Raw genomic sequence first — 22,057 nt, 5'->3', positions numbered from 1 at the left:
CCCAACTACCATTCCCCCCGAATGGTAGGCGATGTGTCAGGATCAAAGCAAGGAGCAGACACTGGTAGACTGGGGAGACAAGACGAGACGCGAAGCTTACAGCTTCCATAGTTAGTTTTTGGACAGTATTATGGCCTCGTTAGTTGAGTTACAAGAGTTACTCGACGAATTTTCTCAGTAGTGTATTTTGGTAATGTAAATATGGAGTCTAGTCTCCCATGTTTTTGAAATTTCAGTCTTCTGAGACTTGTACTCGTAGATGTTTATTTTGTTAAGTATGCTTGGATTACGATTTAACTATTTGGGATATTATAAGTTTGGTGCATAGTATTGCTAAAAAAAATTATCCGCTGCGAATATTACATAATGCTAGATGCATGTTAGGAACATTGCATCTTATATGTAAAGAATAGGGGTAGGTAACATTGTGTTGATTGTCCCGACGCTTCGGATGTCCGTCCGATCCCAAACGGAAATCTGGGGGCATCACACAATTTGTACGGGCTTGCTTGAGCGCCAGTCGACCCACTCTGTATGGTCTCGCTTGAGCACTAGTTGAGCGAACTCTCTATTTTAAGCTCTGCTTGACCCATGATGAGCACACTTCAATCCTTTTCATGGTATATCGCTTCAACACTTGTTACAACACTATTTTATACAGGTTTTCACAAGAATATGTCAATCAACTCATTTTGCCCTCAACAACCACGAACAAAAAAAAGGAAGACAAATGGCAAAACAAGACAAACAATTAAACAAAACAAGAGAGAGCACAACCAAAAGAAAAGAAAAGAAGATTATATAGATAAAGTTTCTTTTGTATTTATTCAGAAATGGCAGAATCACTGTAACAACCTCATGAACCTGAAATAAGGTCTCCATAGAGAATGAGAATGTACAAAAAGGTAATTCAGAATAACCACAAATGAGGCCAGGGGGTGCATTGGAGACCATGAGAGCTAGAAATAGGCGCAGATTTTACAGGGCATTGAATTCTGCAGTGAATAGTCATGCACAAGCAAATATCATCATGAAGCATGCACGATATTAACAATCCTGTTTAGCCTCTCAAGAATGCTGCTAGCTTTCCTTTTTGCTCTTGAAGTTCCAATCTCAGCAAACTCTGAGATAGTTCTTAATAGGTGATAATAGAAATTGAGCAAAACAAATCTTCTACGATCTCAGCTGAGCAACATTCATGGAGTCAATTATGTTCACTTGCTTATTCTAGGTTCTTGTTATATTCTATATAGCAAAGCAACATTAATGTGTTTATTCCTTTTATGTAAACATTAGCTGTGTATATATAGTCATCACTCATGAAATACAAGGTGTGACAGTTTTTCCAATATCACACAACTGTGTTCGACTCTTTTATATGGTATCAAAGAGCCCTCTCCTCTTAAACGAGTTGATCCTCTGTTATTCTCTTCCGCTATGGCTCAAACATCTCCATTTATCACCAACTCCAACAGTTCCATTCCTCCTACCGAAACCAACATCATTGCCATTAACGTAAATTCCCAACTTCCCTACAAGCTGACCTCCTCTAACTTATTGCATGGCATGCTCAATTTGACAGCCTTGTCATTGGGTATGACCTACAATCATCAATGGTTCCAGCCCATGTCCCATGCTAGGGAGTAACCCCACAACAGAGATCATTGCTGCTCGCAATTGCTGGATTCGCTAAGACAAACTTCTCCTCAATAGCATTTTCTCTTCAGTTTCTGAAAGTATCATGCCTCTAATTGCTGCTCCCAGCACATCAAGAGAAGCTTGGCTAAAATTGACCCGTCTCTACACCAATCATTCCAGAACAAGGGTCATGCAACTCAAGGACACGCTCATGTCCTTGAACTGTGGTGCCAAAAGCATCACAGACTACCTCCAGCAAGTGAAATCCATTGCTGATGAACTAGCATTAGTGGATTCACCTCTCACTAATGATGATCTCACGCTTTACATTCTAAATGGCTTGGGATCTGAATACTGTGACATTGTAGGATCAATTCACACACGTGAAAATTCCCTCTCATTTGAAGAGCTGAATGACTTGCTCGTTAGTCATGAGACCTACCTTCATCGTCTTGAGTTGCTATAGCAAATCACTGTTGCCATTACCAACTATCACCAGAAGAAAGCTCCTTCTTCTTCATCTCATCGAGGCAAACCCAATAGAAGCAATAACAACGCGTGGTCTCATAGCGACAACAGAACTCAAACTCATCTTCCAACAAGTCATCTATAGTATGTCAGTTCTGTGCTGCAACAGGTCACATGGCTCCCCAATGTAGAAAATTTTGGAACCCATCTTCTCCAACTGCAAATTATGCTGCTACTTGATCCTCTGCAGAAAAGTCTTGGGTAGTTGACTCTGGAACATCCCACCATATCACGTCTGATATGTCCAAACTTTCTATACATTTAGAGTATGATGGAACAGATGAGGTCATAATAGGTGATGGATTAGGTTTGAAAATTTCACATGTTGGCACTGTCAAATTTCAGTTCCCTACTCGAAGTGTTGCTCTAACCAATATGCTTTGTGTCCCTGAAATTCATAAAAACCTGATCTCAGTTCATGAATTTACCAAAACAAATAATCTTCTTTTTGAATTTTACCCTTATCACTTCTTTGTGAATGATCCGACATCGAGGACGACACTAATGGAAGGGCCATGTGACAAAGGCATATACACACTACCAGCACCTTCCTGTCATGTTGGAAATTCGAAGGCAGCCTTCACCACTAAACATGTCTCTTCTAAAATTTGGCATAACCTTTTGTGTACTCCCTCTCGGCAACTTGTAACACATTTTATCAAAGCTTTTCAATTGCAAACAAATAATCACATCTTTACTTCCTTATGTTCCTCATGCTCTATTAATAAAAGTCAGGAATTACCATTTCATGCTTCTAATATTTCAAGTTCCTTGCCTCTTGAATATTTGTTCACTGTTGTTTGGGGTATTGCACCTCACATCTCTCTAAAAGGATATCGATACTATGTTTTATTACAAAATATTGTTGGTACTTTCCCATGAAATTAAAATCTGAGGTTTAAAAAAAATTTCCCCAACTCAAAGCAATACTTGAAAAACAATTTTCTCTCCCCATCAAACACCTTTGCTCCGATAATGGAGGTGAGTTTGTTGTGCTTAAAGGCTACCTTAGCCTACATGGAAAAGGTCGTCTAACAACTGCTCCACACACTCTTGAACATAATGGAGTGGTTGAACGCCGCCATCGGCATATCATGGAAATAGGGATGACTTTCCATCAAGCACAACTTCCACTTGCCTACTAGAGCTTGGCCTTTCAGGCCACAGTTTATCTAATCAATAGAATGCCAACATTTCTGCATTCTCTAAAATCCCCTTCGAAATTGTATTCCAGTCCCATCCAAATTATCTCAAACTTCGGGTGTTTGGATGCCTATGTTTTCCATGGCTCAAACCTTATTCTCAATACAAACAGGACCCTGACTCCCGACCATGTATTTGTGTTGGTTACTCCAGCTCACAAATTGCATACAAGTGTCTAGATCCCACCACCAATCGGATCTTCCTCTCATGACATGTTCATTTTGATGATTCTGTCTTCCCTCACACTCCAAAGTCACAAGCTTCTCCACCACTTCAACATGTGTTCACACCCTCACAAATCATGATACTTGACCCTTCTATGCCAACTATATACAAACCATGTCCAACTGGTCCAACTGTTTTGGGTCCCATGCTGGAAAATACTGGGCAACAAATGCAGTCACAACCTTGCACTAGTACTAACCCTAGGATGTTTTCCTCAGATAGTGCTCACCCAAGCATTGCTTCTTCACTCTCAGCTACTAAACAAGTTGTTGACACAAGGCCTCCTCAACCAACTCGCTAGGTCACAAACTCCATGAACAATATCCATAAACCCAAGAGGCTCTACTTGGCTACCAAGCATCCAATACCACCAACATTGGAGTCCACTGGTATCCATCAAGCCCTTAAGGATCCTTATTGGCACCAAGCCATGAGTGAGGAGTTCACTGCTCTTATTCGACATGGTACCTGCAAGTTGGTTCCTCCCAACCCACGACAGAATTTAGTTGGCTCCAAATGGGTATTTCAAAACAAACACAAACCAGATAGCTCAATTGATCGCTATAAAGTGCATCTTGTCATGAAGGGATTTCATTAGCGCCCCGTACTTGATTACACGGAAACATTCTCACCTGTTGTGAAGCATGTAATGCCCCGGTCCCGTAGGGGTCGGAGAGTTACTTCCTAGAATTGAAAACTCACACTTCATCAAAATATTTCTAGACTCCAAAATTTAAAATCATGAGAATACAAAAAAAATATCTTAATAAAATCCACCAATCCTCAGAGATCTTCTTTGAGTAACCCTTTATGCTGAAATAATCATCTCACCCATGCTCCGTCATCCTGACCCTTACTTGAGCTATTCCAAAATCATCTGAAATATATTGTGGAGATAAGGGGTGAGTTATCAACAACTTAGTAAGCAGAGAATATATACTAGTGTGCAAACACGAGTATTTACAGAATTCAGAATGCAGAACAAAAATACTTTTACTTTCAGAATGCAGAATCATAACATGTTATCAAAAATATCAGAGAGAAAGTTTTAGGAAATATTCTTATTCAAAATTGTCTTGGCATAGCATAACTGACCACCATCATACCAGAACATTATATCACATCAGAGGCCATGTTTAGCCCCCATGGTAGGGTTGTGCAAACCCTAGTAGCTAGCCGAGCAGAAACAGAATGTAAATATTCCCCTTATTATTCTTGGAGCCTCGAGTGTGCACACAGGAAAGACCACCAGAAAACCACTTTGTTTCCAAAGTAGGTGCACCAAAAACAAAACGGTTGGTACCAACCCAAACAGAAGCCACTATTAGCACATGTGGTAGGTCAAACATATCATCATCCATAAACCACATCCCAAATTCAGAATATCATGCCAAAAGTTTTCAAAAATCACATCTTATCATATCAGAGTTCAGAACAGAACAAAATCATATCACAAAAATATAATTTATGCACAAAATTTCATATTCACTCTCTTTTGCACAGTTTAGAAACAAAATGCCAGAAAGTAAGCTCATATCTACACCAATCATGACAAAAAATACTTTTCCTTTTATACAGAGTTCATGAGAAATGCTAAAATAAATAATTGAGATTGTTTTTCAAATTTCTATTCAAAAATCAAAAGATGCATATTTCATATGTCAACCTTGTTTCATTTTCTTTTTATACAAAATCTATCATAGGAACTCCGCTTATCTGAACTTCTTAGCTTTTCAGAAATTCTCCACAACAGTACTAAACGAAAATCAATCTTCACCTATGGAAAAATTCATGTAACTTGAATAAATCTCCAAATGAACAGTTACCTCATATTTACACCTAAAATAACTATTTTAATTCCTCAAAAACCTAAAAATTCTCTTAACCCTAAAATATCTTCACTTCCCAAAATTCATCAATGTCTACTTAATATTTACTTAACCTAATTCCCACTCATTCACAAGTCTATTAAAAGAAAATAAAACCCAACCCAAAATGAAGAGTCGCTGAAATAAAAATATTAATATTATCTAACCCAAAATAATTTACAACACGAACTCAACCCAAAAAATAATTTACTTCAAAATCACATAACGTAATACACTAAATATATATATAAAATAGAACCAAGTAAAAGCAAACCTGCTGGAATAAATCCTTAAAACACCATGTTTTAAAACTGAGGACAAAATTTTAATTTTGGAAAACTAATCCTCCTTACCACACGTAAAGGACTAACGTAAAAAGCACATAAAATACTTCAAGATGCCATATGGAAAGGGGTTATACTGCAAGGTTTAAAGGGAATCCTTGAAATTTACTTACTTAAAACAAATCCACTCAAAACATACAGTTTGCACCGAAACATGAATAAAACATTGAGTTTTACAGTGAACTTTAATGGTAAACATGTAATTATAACCTACACTTTCACAAACCTAAAGACCTAAGCACCATAACACAAAACAAGACAAAAACTAGAATAAAAAGTTGGTGCAGCTGCTTACAGAGAAGAAGGAAACTGGCAGCTGGAAGCGAGGATGCTACGGCGGCACAACGATGTGAAACAAAAGTTATTCCACTTCACTTCTTTTTGGGGGTTGAAGTTATTCCAACCTTAGACAGCTTGTTTCTTACACGACACAAATATGTGTGTGATCTCCTGTATAAAACAGGAATGAAAGGTGCCAAAGATGTCACCACACCCTTGGCCACCTCAAATTGACTTCAGCTTAATGACAGTTCAAGCCCAGCAGTTAGCACAACCTACAGAAGTGTAATTGGTGCACGTTAATATCTTGCTCTAACTCAACCGAACATTGCATTCCCCGTCAATAAGCTGGCTCAGTTCATGCACTCTCCATCTAAAGTTCACTAGACAGCAGTCAAGAGGCTCCTACGCTATCTCAAACTTACCATTTACCATAGCATTCAACTTCATCAATCAGCTGCACCTCAACTTGTAGCATACTTCGACACTGACTGGACAGGGAGCATTGATGATAGAACATATACCTTAGCCTAGATTATTTTTCTTAGACCTAATCCTATCTCTTGGTGCACTCGAAAACAACAAACATTGGCACATTCATCCACAAAAGCAGAATGTAGGGCACTAGCCAGTAAGCAGAATATAGAGCACTAGTCGGTACCACTTCTGAACTTGCATGGCTTCAATCCCTCTTCCGTGAACTTGGGGTCACTATGAAGTCACCACCAAAAATTCTCTGTGATAACATCAGTGCCACTTAGTTAAGTCTCAATCCTGTGCTCCATTAAGAGATGAAACACATTGCCATTGATTTACACTTCGTGAGGGACTACGTTAGTAGAGGAATTCTACAAGTAGCCTATGTGTCTATTCACAATCAGTAGGGCGTAATAGGTGATAACATAAATCATACAAAAAAAAATATTTCGTGATCTCAACTGAGCAACATTTATGGAGTCAAATCTGTTTACTTGCTTATTTTAGGTTCTTTTAATATTCTATATAGCAAAGTAACATTAATGTGGTTATTCCTTTTATGTAAACATTAGTTTTGTATATATAGTCATCACTCATGAAATACAAGGTGTGATAGTTTTTCCAGTATCACACAACTATGTTCGACTCTCTTATAGTTATATGGGTGTTCTCCTCTTCTCTCATTTCCTTCCACTTGGTTCAATCATTCAAACAGATACTGTGGAGGATTGAAATGCAATTCTCCTTGTTACGTGCACAAGTGTTCTCTCTAATTATGCTAAGCAAGCAAGGAACAGCTCCAAGTTCTCCCTTTTCTTCAATGGCCTCTTGATGAATTGAGAGCATCGCAGGGGTGGCTAACAACTCATCCACAAGCATACGGTCTGTGATCTTCTTTAGAATCATTCTCACTACACCATCCACATAGCTATTGCCTTGTTCTTACTAATCATGCATAGGGTAAAGATTGCTAAAGTAACATCTTTCACAGCTTTCGGATGTCTTTCTTCTACGAGGTCAATGAGTGGTTTCAAGGCACCAGATGTTCCAATAAGCACATTGTTTGAATCAAGAGCTGACAAAGTGAAAAGGGCTGATGTAGTGTTGGTCCTTATCTCAATGGTTCCTGATCTCAATGCTTCCTAATCTCAATGCTTCCATGAGTAGAGAAATCACCGTTGGGATTTTAGAAAGAAGCTTTTTGTTGTTGTCATGAATTGAAAGACTCAAGATTGTTGTGGTAACATCTCGTAGATGCAAGAGTTGGCTAGGACAAGGTGACTTAGTTGATAAGTTTGGGTAGGACTAGGTGACTAAAATGATAATGTTTATCCTATCATTGTATTTGTAATTTTGGCTGAATGTAAAATATTTATTGACTTTATCTATAATAGTATTGAGTTTATCTAGTAGTCTTAGAGGTTGTTTAGATAAGTCATTTATGTGAAAACTTGAGTCCATTAGGATCTGCACTTTTCCAGAACAGAAGTTCAAAAATCAATTACTGCAAAGAAGAGTTATCTCGAAATGTCAGCAATCTGTTAGCAAATGTCTCGTGAGAGACTCGCCCCGTGAGCATAATCCTACTGAAACTGGAACTCTTTCCATATTGTTTATTTAAGGGATCCTATTGATTATGATTTGTAGAGATTCATATCTAGTTTTCTATAGCACTTTCTATTGTATATTTTGGTGAGAAAATTCCTTACAGAATTTTCATATTTTTTTTTTATGTCACATTGAGTGTGATCGTGCTCCAAGTTTGGAAGATTATTGATTGGATTCCAGCCATTGGAGTTTCAAGAGGAAAGGCAATATTTGAAAATCACCAGAGGTTCTGGATGCTACTGCGATAGAAGACAAATAGGTTGTTTATCTGGACAAGTAAAAGAGTAAAGTTGCAAAGGTTTTGTAATTGATGATTACTTATAATTGATTTTCAAATAATAAGATTGACTTTCTTGAGTTTGGCTGCCTGTAGGGTTTTTTACCTTTAAAGAGTTCTTTAAAAGGTTTCCATTTGTAACCAATCATTGTGTTATGTAAGTTTATTAATTTACTTTAAGTATTTGATTGATTAAATTGTCACAAGATTGAAATCTAACCAATTTGTTCAAGTAAATTGGTACATAATTTTATGGTTTCACAGGGGTACATAGGGAATTTCACATCTTCTTGGAGATCATATGAGTGAATACCATTTTGAAGCCTGCTTTCAGAAAGTGGATTGAGCAATAGTGGAATTGCATCAAAAGACTCACCAAAGAATAATCGGAACGATGGCATCCTCTTTGTCAACAGCCGAAGCTCCCTGGCCGCTTGTTTTTGTTTAGAGAGTGTCGAAGACATCTTCTCCAGCAAAGAAAGAAAATGTTCACAATCTGATTCTGTTACCACTTCCTCATAAACATGGTAAACAGGATCCGACAATTCAATACCACCGCTTTTGCACCATTGAGAATTCATCCCTCGTATCAAGTAGTTTGGGGTAAGAATGATGTGCGAGAGAACATGTTGGGCTACAGGGAATGTCTGGTTGCCTGCTTTTAGCCATTTCTGAATGAAAGCTCTATCATATGTCTGCACAATGCATACAAGCAAATTGAAACAAATTAACAAAAACCGAACAACACATTATCTCTAAAGTAGGGATTGACAAAGGATGTCAATACATGAATCAATTCTCAATAATGATTTCCACGCTACTTATCCATGAAGGGTGATCAGATTCATCATTATAAGATGCATGTCTTTCACAGAACTCACACCGGCAAAACACAGGAGAATGAGAGTATAGATAGGGGTACAAATGTCAAAACTCTTTTAGGCACCAATTAATTAGTATCTAGAATCAAGTATTTTTAGCGGATCGAAGTACATACAACAAAAGTACTTCCATATTTGTAATTCAAACAGTCACCAGAAATAGAAACTTATGGTAGTAGTTCCTAAGCCAACAAAAATCAACACAAAGAATCCAAAATGCAGAAATTAAACGAGGATTTAAATGGCCCATGAAGAAACCAGAAAGAGTAATATGTTTCCATTAAATAAAATGACGAAGAAAAACCTTACCCTCCGTTCGGTTTCGACTAAACAGGATGAAATAAAAGAAAAGAATGTTGAAATTTAGTTGTTTGTGTTAATTTTGTTTGAAAACAATTCAAACCCCATAAACATGAAAAGAAAATAAAACACTAGGAGTTCATTAGTTTTCTCGGAAAACAAAAAGAGTAAAGAAGAAATTTTGATTCATACCCACCTGCCCTGTAGCAATGTGTCTTAGAGCTTCACTGATTAATTGCCATAAACGATGATGAATGGGTAGTGGTCTTCTTTCTCATGAATGCCATATTGTCTTTGGTAAAATTGACTAGTTTGCAGATTTATCTGATTCTACAAAGAAGTTTCTTATTACTTACCGAGCAAGAGACCTTAGTAACAAGAATATGCTTAAATTTCTCGTGTATCTGAATAAAAATCACTTAATTATTTTAGTTTTTGGTATTAATTTTCTGTTGTATATTTGTGATGAGCAAATTTGCTTTTACTTTGCAATGCGAGCTATATTGCTCCAACTGGTTTCAAGTATCCTTAACCTCTTGGGTACGGTGCATCCTTTTGATTAATATAATTTATTGGTTAATTTCTTGAACTTTTCATTATTCTTAGTTTGATTTTGTCGTTTATTAATAGATTCATGCAGAAAAATTGACACTGCTTCCATATTGACAAAGTATTCAAGCATTTATATGAGATGCAGTTGGTCCATGTCAAATCCTATGAACTCGTGTCTTGCATGTGCAAAGCTATATCAACTTTAGATCATCAAGACATGATAAATGGTGGTGTTTATTCAGCAATATTCTGGGCTTTGAAGGAAGGGATACTTGAGATTGTTGTTGAAATAATGAAAGCAAATCCAAACCTTTTGCGTATACGTGATGCGAAAAACAGAGGCATCGTTATGTTGGTTGCCCTACATCGCCATGCTGATATCTTTTATGCTACATTCCACTCCTGTCAGGTGAGCAAGTGGGCAGCTCACAGAGACATATTCGGTAATAACATATTACATATGGTAGCAATGTTAACAGAATGCACTCCACTTGATCACATCCCAGCTTCCCAGGTGTAGCTCCACAAATGCAAAGAGAACTACAATGGTTTAAGGATGCAAATAGAACTACATTGGTTTAAGGTTAGCTCTCACACTTCATGTTTCTCGGTACTTTTTTCTTAGAAGGCAAGTTCATAGATAAAATTAAGCAGTTACAATGATACAATATTCAAGAGGAGAGAGTCCCCAACAGTCTTCCCAAAATAAGCAAAAGCAGCACAAAAAACAAACAAAGCATTGGCTCGAAAGGTTGGCTCCAACCCATTCTCGCTAAAAGATTGGCTCCAACCCATTCGCACATGGGGAAGCCGCTTAAAAGCAGTTTTAACATAGTCTAAAAACTAGACTATAAACCTATGACTGAAAGCCGCAGTCGAAAGGGGTGCACTGCATTTTGCTAATCCAGTCCAACTACAGGAGACTATCAGGATCACGGGTTTGGGAAAGCAGTAACATAGGGGAATAGCAACTTGAAGATGACCCGATACAACAGCAAAAGACCACCAACCATGGTGGGACATGTGCCACACTAAGGCTCAAAGAAGCACGCAAACTTGAGAGATCCAAAGTTGCTGGCTCCGAAGGTGCTACCCGTGGCGGCAGGAAACTCCCATAGGCGTAGTGTCATGTGGGGCCCATGCACATTGGAAACTGTGCATGAGCCACACACGCCACACATTTGGATAGATTTCTTCGACCATTCGATGGATCGGTGGCTGAGGAGTCCAATGGAGAGGCACGTGGCAGTTGAAGCTAGCCTAAAAATAGCAGATCGGAACATCTAGGTACTATCGCCGGAAAACTAAAAGAAAAACCAGAAAACACCTAGGAAACTAAGGCTGAACAAGCTGAGGGGGGAGGAGACTGTCTTTACTTATTGCATCTTCCAAATTCTAGAGATTTTTAAAGAGAAAATAAATGAAAATAGCAAAAGTTGAAAATTAGTTGTCAAAGAAGTCTTAATTTAAGGCAAGATCGCTTTGGCCATTTGTGGCATACTATTACTAGAGTTCCTTAAATCTGTTGTAAGTGGTTGAGATATTTCCATATCTGCATTTACTGTCATTTACTCTGTGTACCCGCTACTCTGTTTGTATTGATGCAGTTCCACCTTCTTGTTGACATGCTTGCTTATACCTACAGATCGAGCATCTTTGATAGGAGAATGAAGCCCTTGTTTTACTTTTGTTCATTGTTCAATACAATGTTTAGGTGTTCCTTCAAAGTTTAGGTGTTCCTTCGTTCATTGTCCAATATTTGGCCTACTAGCCAGAACTCATGATTTTTTACTCTTTTTTAACTACACGACTTGACCCCTTGAATGGTCAAGAATTTTATGGCCATCTTCTACATTATGAGTTACAGTTTCAACAGCAAAATCACTCTAATCTTGCTAATGCCACGACTAACACTACTGCCCTTAACTCTGCCAATACAGGACGTTTCACGGCACCACTTCAACAATCAGTCTTTTAATCATTCAAACTCATGCTCAAGAGGAAGGGGGCGTGGATGTGGTTCATCATCTAGCCAATCATCCAACTTGAGCAACTCTCGACCTGCGTATCAAGTTTGCAACAAGCCAGGTCACATGGCCCTAAAATGTTACCAAATGTTTGATTTCTCATATTAGACTGAATCATCAAACAATCCTCAGGCCCACGTGACCATAATGCAAAATCAAGATCAAAGTTGGTACCTAGATACAACTGCCACTCACCAATATCTCACTCCAAACATCAACAATTTGACCATCCATTATGATGAATATGTTGGCAAGGAACAAATCTATGTGGGTAATGGTACAGGTTTGCCAATTCATCATATTGGTTCATCCAAGTTTCCTTCCCCTACAAACTCTTTGTTCTTAAATAAACTTTTACATGTTCCTTCCATTGAGAAAAATCTCTTATCTATTCATCAATTCACAAAAGATAATCATGTTTTCTTCGAATTTCATCCTAATTGCTTTTGTGTGAAGGATCTCAATACGGGGAACATCCTTCTCCAAGGACCAACTAAAGATGGACTTTATGCATTCTTCACTCCTCTATCAACCAGTTCCTCTTTTAAAATTGCTTTTGTTGGTGAACGAGCTTCATTGGACATCTAGCATAGCAGATTTGGTCATCCTTCTATGCGTTTAGTCAACTCCATTGTCTTTTCTAATAAGCTTCCTGTCATAAAAAAATAAGACATTAAACGTTTGCAACTCTTCTCAATGTGGCAAAAGTCACAATCTACCCTTTCATTTGTCCCATTTGCGTTCTTTTATTGTCTGGGGGCCTTATCCCATTCCTTCAATTGAAGGGTTTCATTACTATGTAACATTTATGGATGATTTTAGTAAATTTACATGGTTTTATCCTTTACGAGAGAAATCTGAAGTTGAGTCCATCTTTTATCAATTTCAAAATTTGGTTGAACGTCAATTTGGGTGCAAAATTAAGGCCATCCAAGCAGATTGGGGAGGGGAATATCCGTGTCCTAACGCTTATTTTTACAATCAAGGCATTATTCATCATTTGACTTGTCCACACATTGAAGAACATAATAGTTCCATTGAACGAAAACCCAGGCATATTGTGGAAACCGGTCTTTCTCTTTTAGCTCATGCTTCCATACCAAAAAAATATTGGAGTCATGTGTTCAAACTGCTTGTTTCTTTATTAATCTCCTCCCTTCACTAGTCATTCAAAATCAGTCTCCTCTAGAGTGTCTTTTTCATCAAAAACTGGATTACACTTTCTTGAAAACCTTTGGTTCAACATGTTGGCCCAATTTAAGACCGTAAAATGCTCACAAAATGGATTGTTGGTCAACATTATGTGTTTTCATGGGCTATAGCTCATCTCACAAAGGCTATCAATGTTTGGATCTCAAATGTGGGCGGGCCTATATATCACGCCATGAAATATTTGAGGAAACTCGCTTTGATAGCCTATATCTCAAATGTGGGCTCAATCCGGCTCAAATGTGGGCGGGCCTATATCTCAAATGTGGGCTCAATCCGGCTCCACTTCTATTATGGCCCAATCATCAACTATTTTACCATTGTGTTTACAGGTACCAACTCCTAACCCAACTTCAACATCCACTGTTGGCTCACTTTCGACTCCCATCCAGCAAGATCATGCTTTATCTTCTTCACATGAATCAGAGGCTTCCATGCAGTCTGCTATTGCCTCCACTAATGACCTTCCCTACTCTGCCAACTCAGAAACTTCTTCCTCAATGCCTATAATGTGAACTTGTCTTCAGAATAACATTCAAAGACCTAAAGTTCACACTGATGGAACTGTACCTTATCCACCTACACTTGCCCTTGTTGCTATCTCTGCTCAAAAGGAACTCACCTGCTTCGCTACAGCATCTAAACACCCCGAATGGCATTGCGCCATGAATGAGGAGTTTGATGCTCTATTGCGCAACAACACATGGTCCCTGGTTCTAGTCACACATCTGATAAATATCATCGGGTACAAGTGAGTTTTTCGATTGAAACGGAAAGCTAATGTTAGTATTGAATAGCACAAAGCACGCCTGGTAGCTAAAGGCTTTCACCAACAGCTTGGCCTTCATTACATTGAAACATACAGTCCTATTGTGAAACTCAGACCACTCCTCCTTTCCAATGCTGTTAGTTGCAAATGTTTAGTCTGCCAACTTGATGTTCATAATACTTTCTTACATGTTGATCTCTCAAAGCCATATACATGACTTAGCCTCCAGTTTTCGTTCACCCCCAGTGTCCAAACCATGCCTGCAAGCTTCAGAAGGCAATTTATGGTTTCAAGCAAGCACCTCGATCTTGGTTTTCCAAGCTTAGTTCACGGCTTCTTGAAATTGGATTTATTGCTTCAATGGCTGATGCATCTTTGTTCATACTTCAAACTTCTCATTCGCAGCTATTTGTTTAAATATATGTCGATGACATACTAGTCATTGGTTCCTCCAAAACTGCCATCGATGAATTGATAAAACTTCTACGGGTTAGTTTACCTATCAAAGATTTGGGCACCCTTCATTACTTCCTGGGAGTTGAGGCTCATTTCAAATCAATCGGGCTGCTTCTCTCTCAACAAAACTACATCCTCGACTTACTCCATCAAACCAACATGACTCAAGCCAAACCAGTAGCTACTCCAATGTCCTTTGCCCATAGTCTTCAATAGTTTGATAGTGATCCATTCCACAATCCTACCTTGTATAGAAGTACAGTTGGGGCTCTTCAATATATTTTATTGACACAACCTGATTTATCATATGCTGTGAATCGGGTTTGTCAATTGCATGCATCGCCCCACTACAAATCACTGGACTGCAATTAAAAGGATTCTTCGCTATCTTAAGGCTACTCCTCAGCATGGTCTACTTCTAACTCCAACAACTTCATATGCCCTGCAAGCCTACTCAAATGCAAATTGGGTAGGATGCCCAGATCATGATCGTTGTTCTACTAGTGGGTATCTCATTTTTTGTGGCACCAATCTTGTTTCCTGGAGTTCTCACAAACAACAAACAGTTGCTCGCTCGAGTACTAAAGCAAAATATCGTGCTTTGGCAAATACTATTGTGGAAATAATTTGGTTTCAAGATCTTCTATGAGAAATTGGTATATTCCTCCATCAACCTCCCACTTTGTGGTGTGATAGCATTGGGGCCACTTACCTCTCTGTCAATCCTGTCTTTCACTCACAAACAAAACATGTTGCTATAGATTTGTTTTTTGTTTGAGAGAGAGTCACTCGAGGTCAGCTACATGTTAGATTTATTTCATCTCATCTAATTATTATAATTTTCTTAAACTTTCAAACAAAATATAATAAACAATTCAAAATTTTTAAATTCTAAAATAAAAATAATATTAAAAAGTTATATTCTACTAATAATATTTTCAACTTTTAACTCTCATCTCATCTTATCTCAACTCAACTCAGTATCCAAACTTCTTCACGAGTTTTATGTATTGCTTTTAGCAGAATGAGCATTGAAGTTCTAGCTGTATTTTGTGTTCTCATCTTTCTCGTTTGTTAAAGTTGGATATTTCTTAATTAAGCTTTCTTATTTATAAATTATCACCTGTTTCTTATTTTAAATACTAAATTATTTTATTATTTGAATTTTATATCAATAGTTAAGCATTAAAATAAGAGTAATACTAGATATAGTTTTAGAGTATGTAAATCAAGCTCATTTTGAAAAAAATTGAGATCTACTATTAAAAAATCACTTTTTCATATGGGTCTCAAATTTATCTACTTTTTTCAAAGCACATGATTTGAACACCCAACTAAGACTGCAAATATTATTTATCTTAAAATAATATAACTTGGTTATGTGACACAATCTTAAAAGTCATATTTAAATAAAAGATACATGCAAAGTAAAATCTATTGTTTGTTTAGAAAGTGAATTCAAAACTATCAAGGTACAAAATAAATAATTTGTGGTTGCAAAGCGGTGTAAAGTTATTTATGTATTTTTCAGCTTACACTTCGGATTTTATCCTTTTATTTTTCTCATTTTCACGTTAAAGATGTAGCACATAAATAAGCATGGAATTCGAATATTGTGTTTTCTTAGAAAAAATAATTGAAAAATGATTAACTTATGACTGGCTTACGATTCTTTCAGAATTCTGTATTAAATCAAGAATAATTTTATTAAATTAGATTTAATTTTTAATGAAGTGGCATATTTGCATTGGATGATCATGTAATAAGTTGTAAAACAATTTTAAAGAGTTATGAATGTATCATGATTTCCTGATATAATTTAGATACCATGCATTAAAGAAGTTTATCAATGAATTACTACCATAGTAATTACCATTAACCAAGAATATTCTCAAGAATATTTGCTCAAAATCTAATGCTCAGAGTAGTGAGAGGGCCGGAGAGATAAACATAAAGTGGACTACACAAGATTTATTGTGACACATCTAAATCTTTCATAAAACATTAAATTTTTAATATACTATAAGATTCAATTTATCATGTGTCTATCTTTTTGTGAATTGATACAATAAGCATAGTAGAGATCAATTAGTGAGGTTCAACTACCGTACTATTTATCTTCTTGCTCTTTACTTTTTGGTTAAAAATTGTTTCTTTTTGGTTGGAAATTAATGGCAGAACAAGCTGGATTCTAATTTTTTTATTTGTTTTTTAGGCATAAGGTTTAAGATGGCTGCTCGTTGTTCATCTTATATTATGAGTTTACGTACGGTTTTTGTATCTATCACAGTTTAGCGATAGGTTAAAGTATGTTGAGGTTAAAATTCTTTTGTTAGAAATTTTCTTCTCGTGAACTGTATCAAAGTACTTAGTAAAATGGAATAAAAAGAGAAAAAAAGTTTAATATTTTGCTTTTGTTATTTTATTTTATACCAAAAATTGAAAAAGGTTCTTTTAATGAAGAATTCTATGTAGTACTTTTGTTCAAGAAAATACTACACAAAAGTATTTTGCACGGTATGGTTTGGGATTGATGATGCTTTGAGGTTTATTTCTTTTTTGTTTGCATGTCATCATTTTTTTTCCTCAATTTAGCTAATCTGCTTTGTTGGTTTGTTTCTGCAGGGAATTTGCACTTTTTGGTATGGAGTTGATGGTGTAGATCCTGATCGACACAACCAACAATAACACAAAAACTTTAATGGCCTCTCAATTGATCTTATACAAGATGATACAAAATGATCAATTATGCCACAAGCCAGCAAACCAATTTTTTGAACTAGTCTTTTTGTTAAACTTGTATTAAACAAGTTAGTAAAAGGATCAATTTACTAAACTTGCATTAGACTACAGTGTATTTTGAACTAATCTTTTTGTTTTCTTGTCTATGCAAACTTGTAATTATTATACTCCACTTAGCTATCATTATGCAAAAATATTTTTTAAAATTTATTTTTTTCCCTATGCATTAAATTGTTCATTAATCAATTTTTTGTAAAAAAACATATTTGATCTAATCTTTTTGTTCTAATCTATCCAAACATGTAATTATTATACTTCACTAACCTATCATTATCTAGAGATTTTTGCTAAATTTTGTTTTTTATGCATTAAATTATTCATTTTTTGACAAAACCATATAATTTTTGTAAAAAACATTTTCACCCAACTAAACAAACGTGCTTTTGTATGTTGCCCCATCCTAGTAACCACAAAAAATGTGTAAAAATATACTTATAAAATATGTATTTATTCTAAATATATATCAAAAGCGCACTCTTCATACTCTCCACCTTTCTTTGTACCTTGAGGCCCAAGCTTTGCCCCATCGTCATTGTCGACATCGCACAAAGCCATCGGTAAATCTTCTTAACTATCTCTTCCTTTCTCCGTCACCGTGTTGCTCTCGCTTTCTCATCTCTCTTCTCTATGCTAGCATCCGCTAGCATCTAACATCTAGTCTAGACTGGTAAGCCCATCGGTTCCTTTTTGGCTCTCTCTCTCTTGGTTTTTTGGATCTGTTGCCAAACCAAGCAATCCTAGCCATTGCTATGCCCCCTCACGCTGGTAAGCTTCTCCATCCACCTCTCTTCCCTCCCTCTCGTAGATCTCTCTCTCTCTCTCTCTGTTTCTCTCTCATAGGGTTATGTCACCACGATATGACACACGCACACACCAATGTAGATACCCACCTCTAGCTCACCCTCTGACCACAACACACACCCACACTCTCTTTTCCATCCTAGAGGGGGCTAGGTTGTTAGGGTTTGGAAACCCTAGTCACTGTCATTGCCACTCTGTGGTATTGCGCCACCCACAACATCTCTCTCTCTCTCTTAGTTCTCCCTCCCTTTCTTACGCTCTCTTTCCTCTTTCTTTAACCTTCTCTGTTTTGGCTTCAGTGTGAGCATTTCCATCTTTGTCCACCACATTTCGTTACCATGTTGTAAGTAATCCTTGGAACTAACATTGAAATTAGTTGTTGTCGAAAATTTTGAAATTGTGTATCATGCAATCTGGTTGTGAACTTGTGTGGTGGCCGAGAGCCTCTGTGAACAGTTGGGATGGAAACTATAATTTGGTTGTGAATTTGTGTGGTGGTCGAGAGCCCTTATGAAGTGTCAAGTCTGAAATTTGTTGTTGGTTGTGATGTACGTTGGGATTGTATGTGTTGTTGAAATATATTCTTTTTTTATCTTAATAAATATTGTTGTTGTTATATCATTCACTTATAAATTGTTGTATTTTCTGTTGCTTTATAATTGATAGCTATTGTCGACAATTATCTCATTAAATTCTGATTTTTTGTGGGTATAAGCTAAAATTTGTAAAATTGTTTGTTTCTTAGTTAAAGGATTTTTTTAGGGTGAGTGCATATGACGAACCCAAGATGAGATGGGTATTATCTCAATAGAGCTACTTTGGTCATTCGGAAGCACATAAAACTGAGTGATCGATGTTTCGTGGATTGCCAACGGACAACAATAGGCTTGGGCAAGACGATAACTCTCTTAGGTCAACTCTATTGCCTTTCTGTTGGTGGAGGCGAAAGAATGCCTAGTCACATATACGCTCGACTCAAAGCTAGGCATCGCTTGTAACCTAGTCACACGAACGATCACTACCTGTGGTGTGACAAAGAGAGCCAGAGTGTATGGATGGTCCATAGTAGAGACCATGGTGAATACATTAATAAAATGATTTTATGGATTTTTTGTCGGGTGTGTCAGTATAACGACCTCAAGCCGAGATGAGACATTACCTCGATGGAGCTCCTCTGGTCCTCCTATACCATGTAAAACTAAGTGACATCTCTTGGATTTTTCACTAGGCAATAACGGGTTTGCACTAGACATAACTCTCTCGTGTCGAGTCTGTTGCCTCTCTGCTGGTGGAGGCTAGAGAATGCCTTGTTGAGTACACACCAAGCACAGAGTTGGACATCGCTTGTTATGAAGTCACATGCATAGTCTTTACCCGTGGTGTGAGTGGTCCATAGGAAAGACCATGGCGCATACGTTAATCAAATTGATGTTTTCAAAATTAAAAGCGTGATTTTCAGGTGCGTAGTGTCTTGTGTGATAAATGGGTGCATACTTGAGTTTGATAAAATGTAAACATCATAATTCTCTGTAATTTCTTGTTTGCATAATTTCATATTTCACCATATACTTGTATTTTGAGTGTTAGACTTGGTTTCACTTATTGAGATTTTGCAAAATCTCATTGTAGCGTCCTCATCTGCGAGTATGGACATCCGACTCTTCTAGAGGAGTGAAGATTGGGATCTTTCCCCATCGGTTAAGTGTATTTCTTGTTCTTTTATTTTTGTGGGATGATAGTAATAATTTTCGTGTCTATGGTTGGAGCTTGGAGACTTATGGATTATTTGGAAGGTGATGTTTTATTTTTTCACTACGAATTAACTACACACCATTTTGTTGCATGTACGCACACTCTTTGTTATCACAATGCGCTAAGGGTTCATGACCCGAGTGGCCAGCATCCTGATGTCACGACTTCCACCAAAACACAAGTGGGGGTCGAGGGCGCCACAAACACTTTTCAATTTCAAATCTTCAACTTTTTATTCTAATCATTACTTAATTATTACAACTTTATCAAATTTCTAATTGTAATATATTTTAATAAAAACCTTTGTGAGGGTTCAATATATTTTTGAATCAGAAAGATAAACTCAAACGACAACAACTCACATGTCAAAAATATATTCGAGTTATGAAACAAATATATACAACAAAAATTCATATCAAAATTGATATACATACTGAACAACATAGCACAAGAGTTGGCTCTAATACCATTAATGTAACATTTTGGAGAAAATCAAATAATTAAATAATCATTAGAATGCTTAGATCTAACAATCGTTGATCAAGTATTTGTAGAAAAAATTATTTTTTAATTTTGAACCCTCACAGGTTTTCAACATGGAGAGTGTTAGATAGAGGTTTTTAGCCTACCTAAATTTTTACAGTTGCGATTGATAGATAATCACATGCTTTTATATAGATTGGCCAAGACCCTTATTCACAATTTTTAAAGCATTATTTTCTTCTATCAAGATCCCCAATGAATATTTATCTTTATTTTAATTATCCAGAATCTAATACTAGTAAAAACGCTTTTAAATTAATATATATAAATATAATATATTTACTAAAGTGTGACACATAAGCCACTTAAGTCTTGGATCAGACGAATTCTTTCAGTTTATTTGAAGCATTTCTAAATTCTTGGCATACAAAAAGTTCAATAAAAATATTATAAAGTTAAAATATTATTATAATATTACTTTTTAATATTATTTTTGTTTTGAGAGTTATTGAATTGTTTTTTGTGTTTTGTTTGAAAATTTGAAAAAATTGTAATGATTAGATAGTGATTAGATGAAATCTTAAATATTTGAAATTGAAAAGTATTTATATTTGAACGATATTTAAAAAAGAAATAAAATGAGATGATATGAGATGGATTGGGATAAAACCATCTTCCAAATAACTCCTAATTGTTGCCGTTAGTGTTGGACTTTTCTTCTAGTTAATTTATTCGAAAGTACTTGATTCTTGGCATTTATTCGAAGCATTTTTTAATTCTTGGCGTGGTGTCTTGGCCCTTCTTTGTTCAGAGCATCGCATCACGAACTGAAACGTATGCTTCGAATAAATAAAGACCAAAAGAAAGAATAACGTACATAAGATAAAACCAACTTCCAAACAACCCCTAATTGTTGCCATTAGTGCTGGCTTTTCTTCTAGTTAATTTATTTGAAACTTGATTCTTGTAAATATGTGTTCTTTCAATTTATTCGAAGCATTTTTTAATTCTTGCCGTGGTGTCTTGGGCTTTCTTTGTTCAGAGCATCGCATCACAAACTGAAACGTACGCTTCGAATAAAGAAAGACCAAAAGAAAGAATAGTGTATGTAAGATAAAACCATCTTCCAAACAACCCCTAATTGTTGCCATTAGTGCTGGACTTTTCTTCTAGTTAATTTATTGGAAACTTGATTCTTGCCCTATGGATAAAGACGTGTTCTTTCACTTTATTCGAAGTAGGGGTGCTACCCGCATGGTGTAGGGCGGGGAGGCCGCCCCTTCCCCCACCCCGCCCCGCAGCATATAGGGAAAGGGTTGAAAACCCCGCCCCGGCAAGTGGCGAGGTAAAAAAGGTCATCCGCCCCGCCCCACGCCTAGGCCAATCCATTGGATTTAAAAAATTATTTTTGAGTTCAAAAATATTTCTTGGGCCCAAATTATATAAAAAGAAAGAATTATATTTTGAATTGTCTTGGTCTCCTGAGCTAACCTTTATATAGAAGGCTACGGCAATACAATAACTATACTTAAGCAATCTAAGACTTAATAATAAGTCTTAGATTGCTTAACCATGGTT

General features: G+C 36.6%; 1 pseudogene; it reads right to left on the bottom strand.

The window, feature by feature from the left end:
• Positions 1-1,028: 1,028 nt before the first annotated feature.
• Positions 1,029-10,289, bottom strand: LOC122290982 (annotated as a pseudogene).
• Between the last annotated feature and the right edge of the window lie 11,768 nt (positions 10,290-22,057).

This window comes from Carya illinoinensis, chromosome 13 (assembly GCF_018687715.1).
Source record: "Carya illinoinensis cultivar Pawnee chromosome 13, C.illinoinensisPawnee_v1, whole genome shotgun sequence".
Taxonomy (NCBI): Eukaryota; Viridiplantae; Streptophyta; class Magnoliopsida; order Fagales; family Juglandaceae; genus Carya; species Carya illinoinensis.
This window is presented reverse-complemented; position numbering and strand designations above follow the sequence as displayed.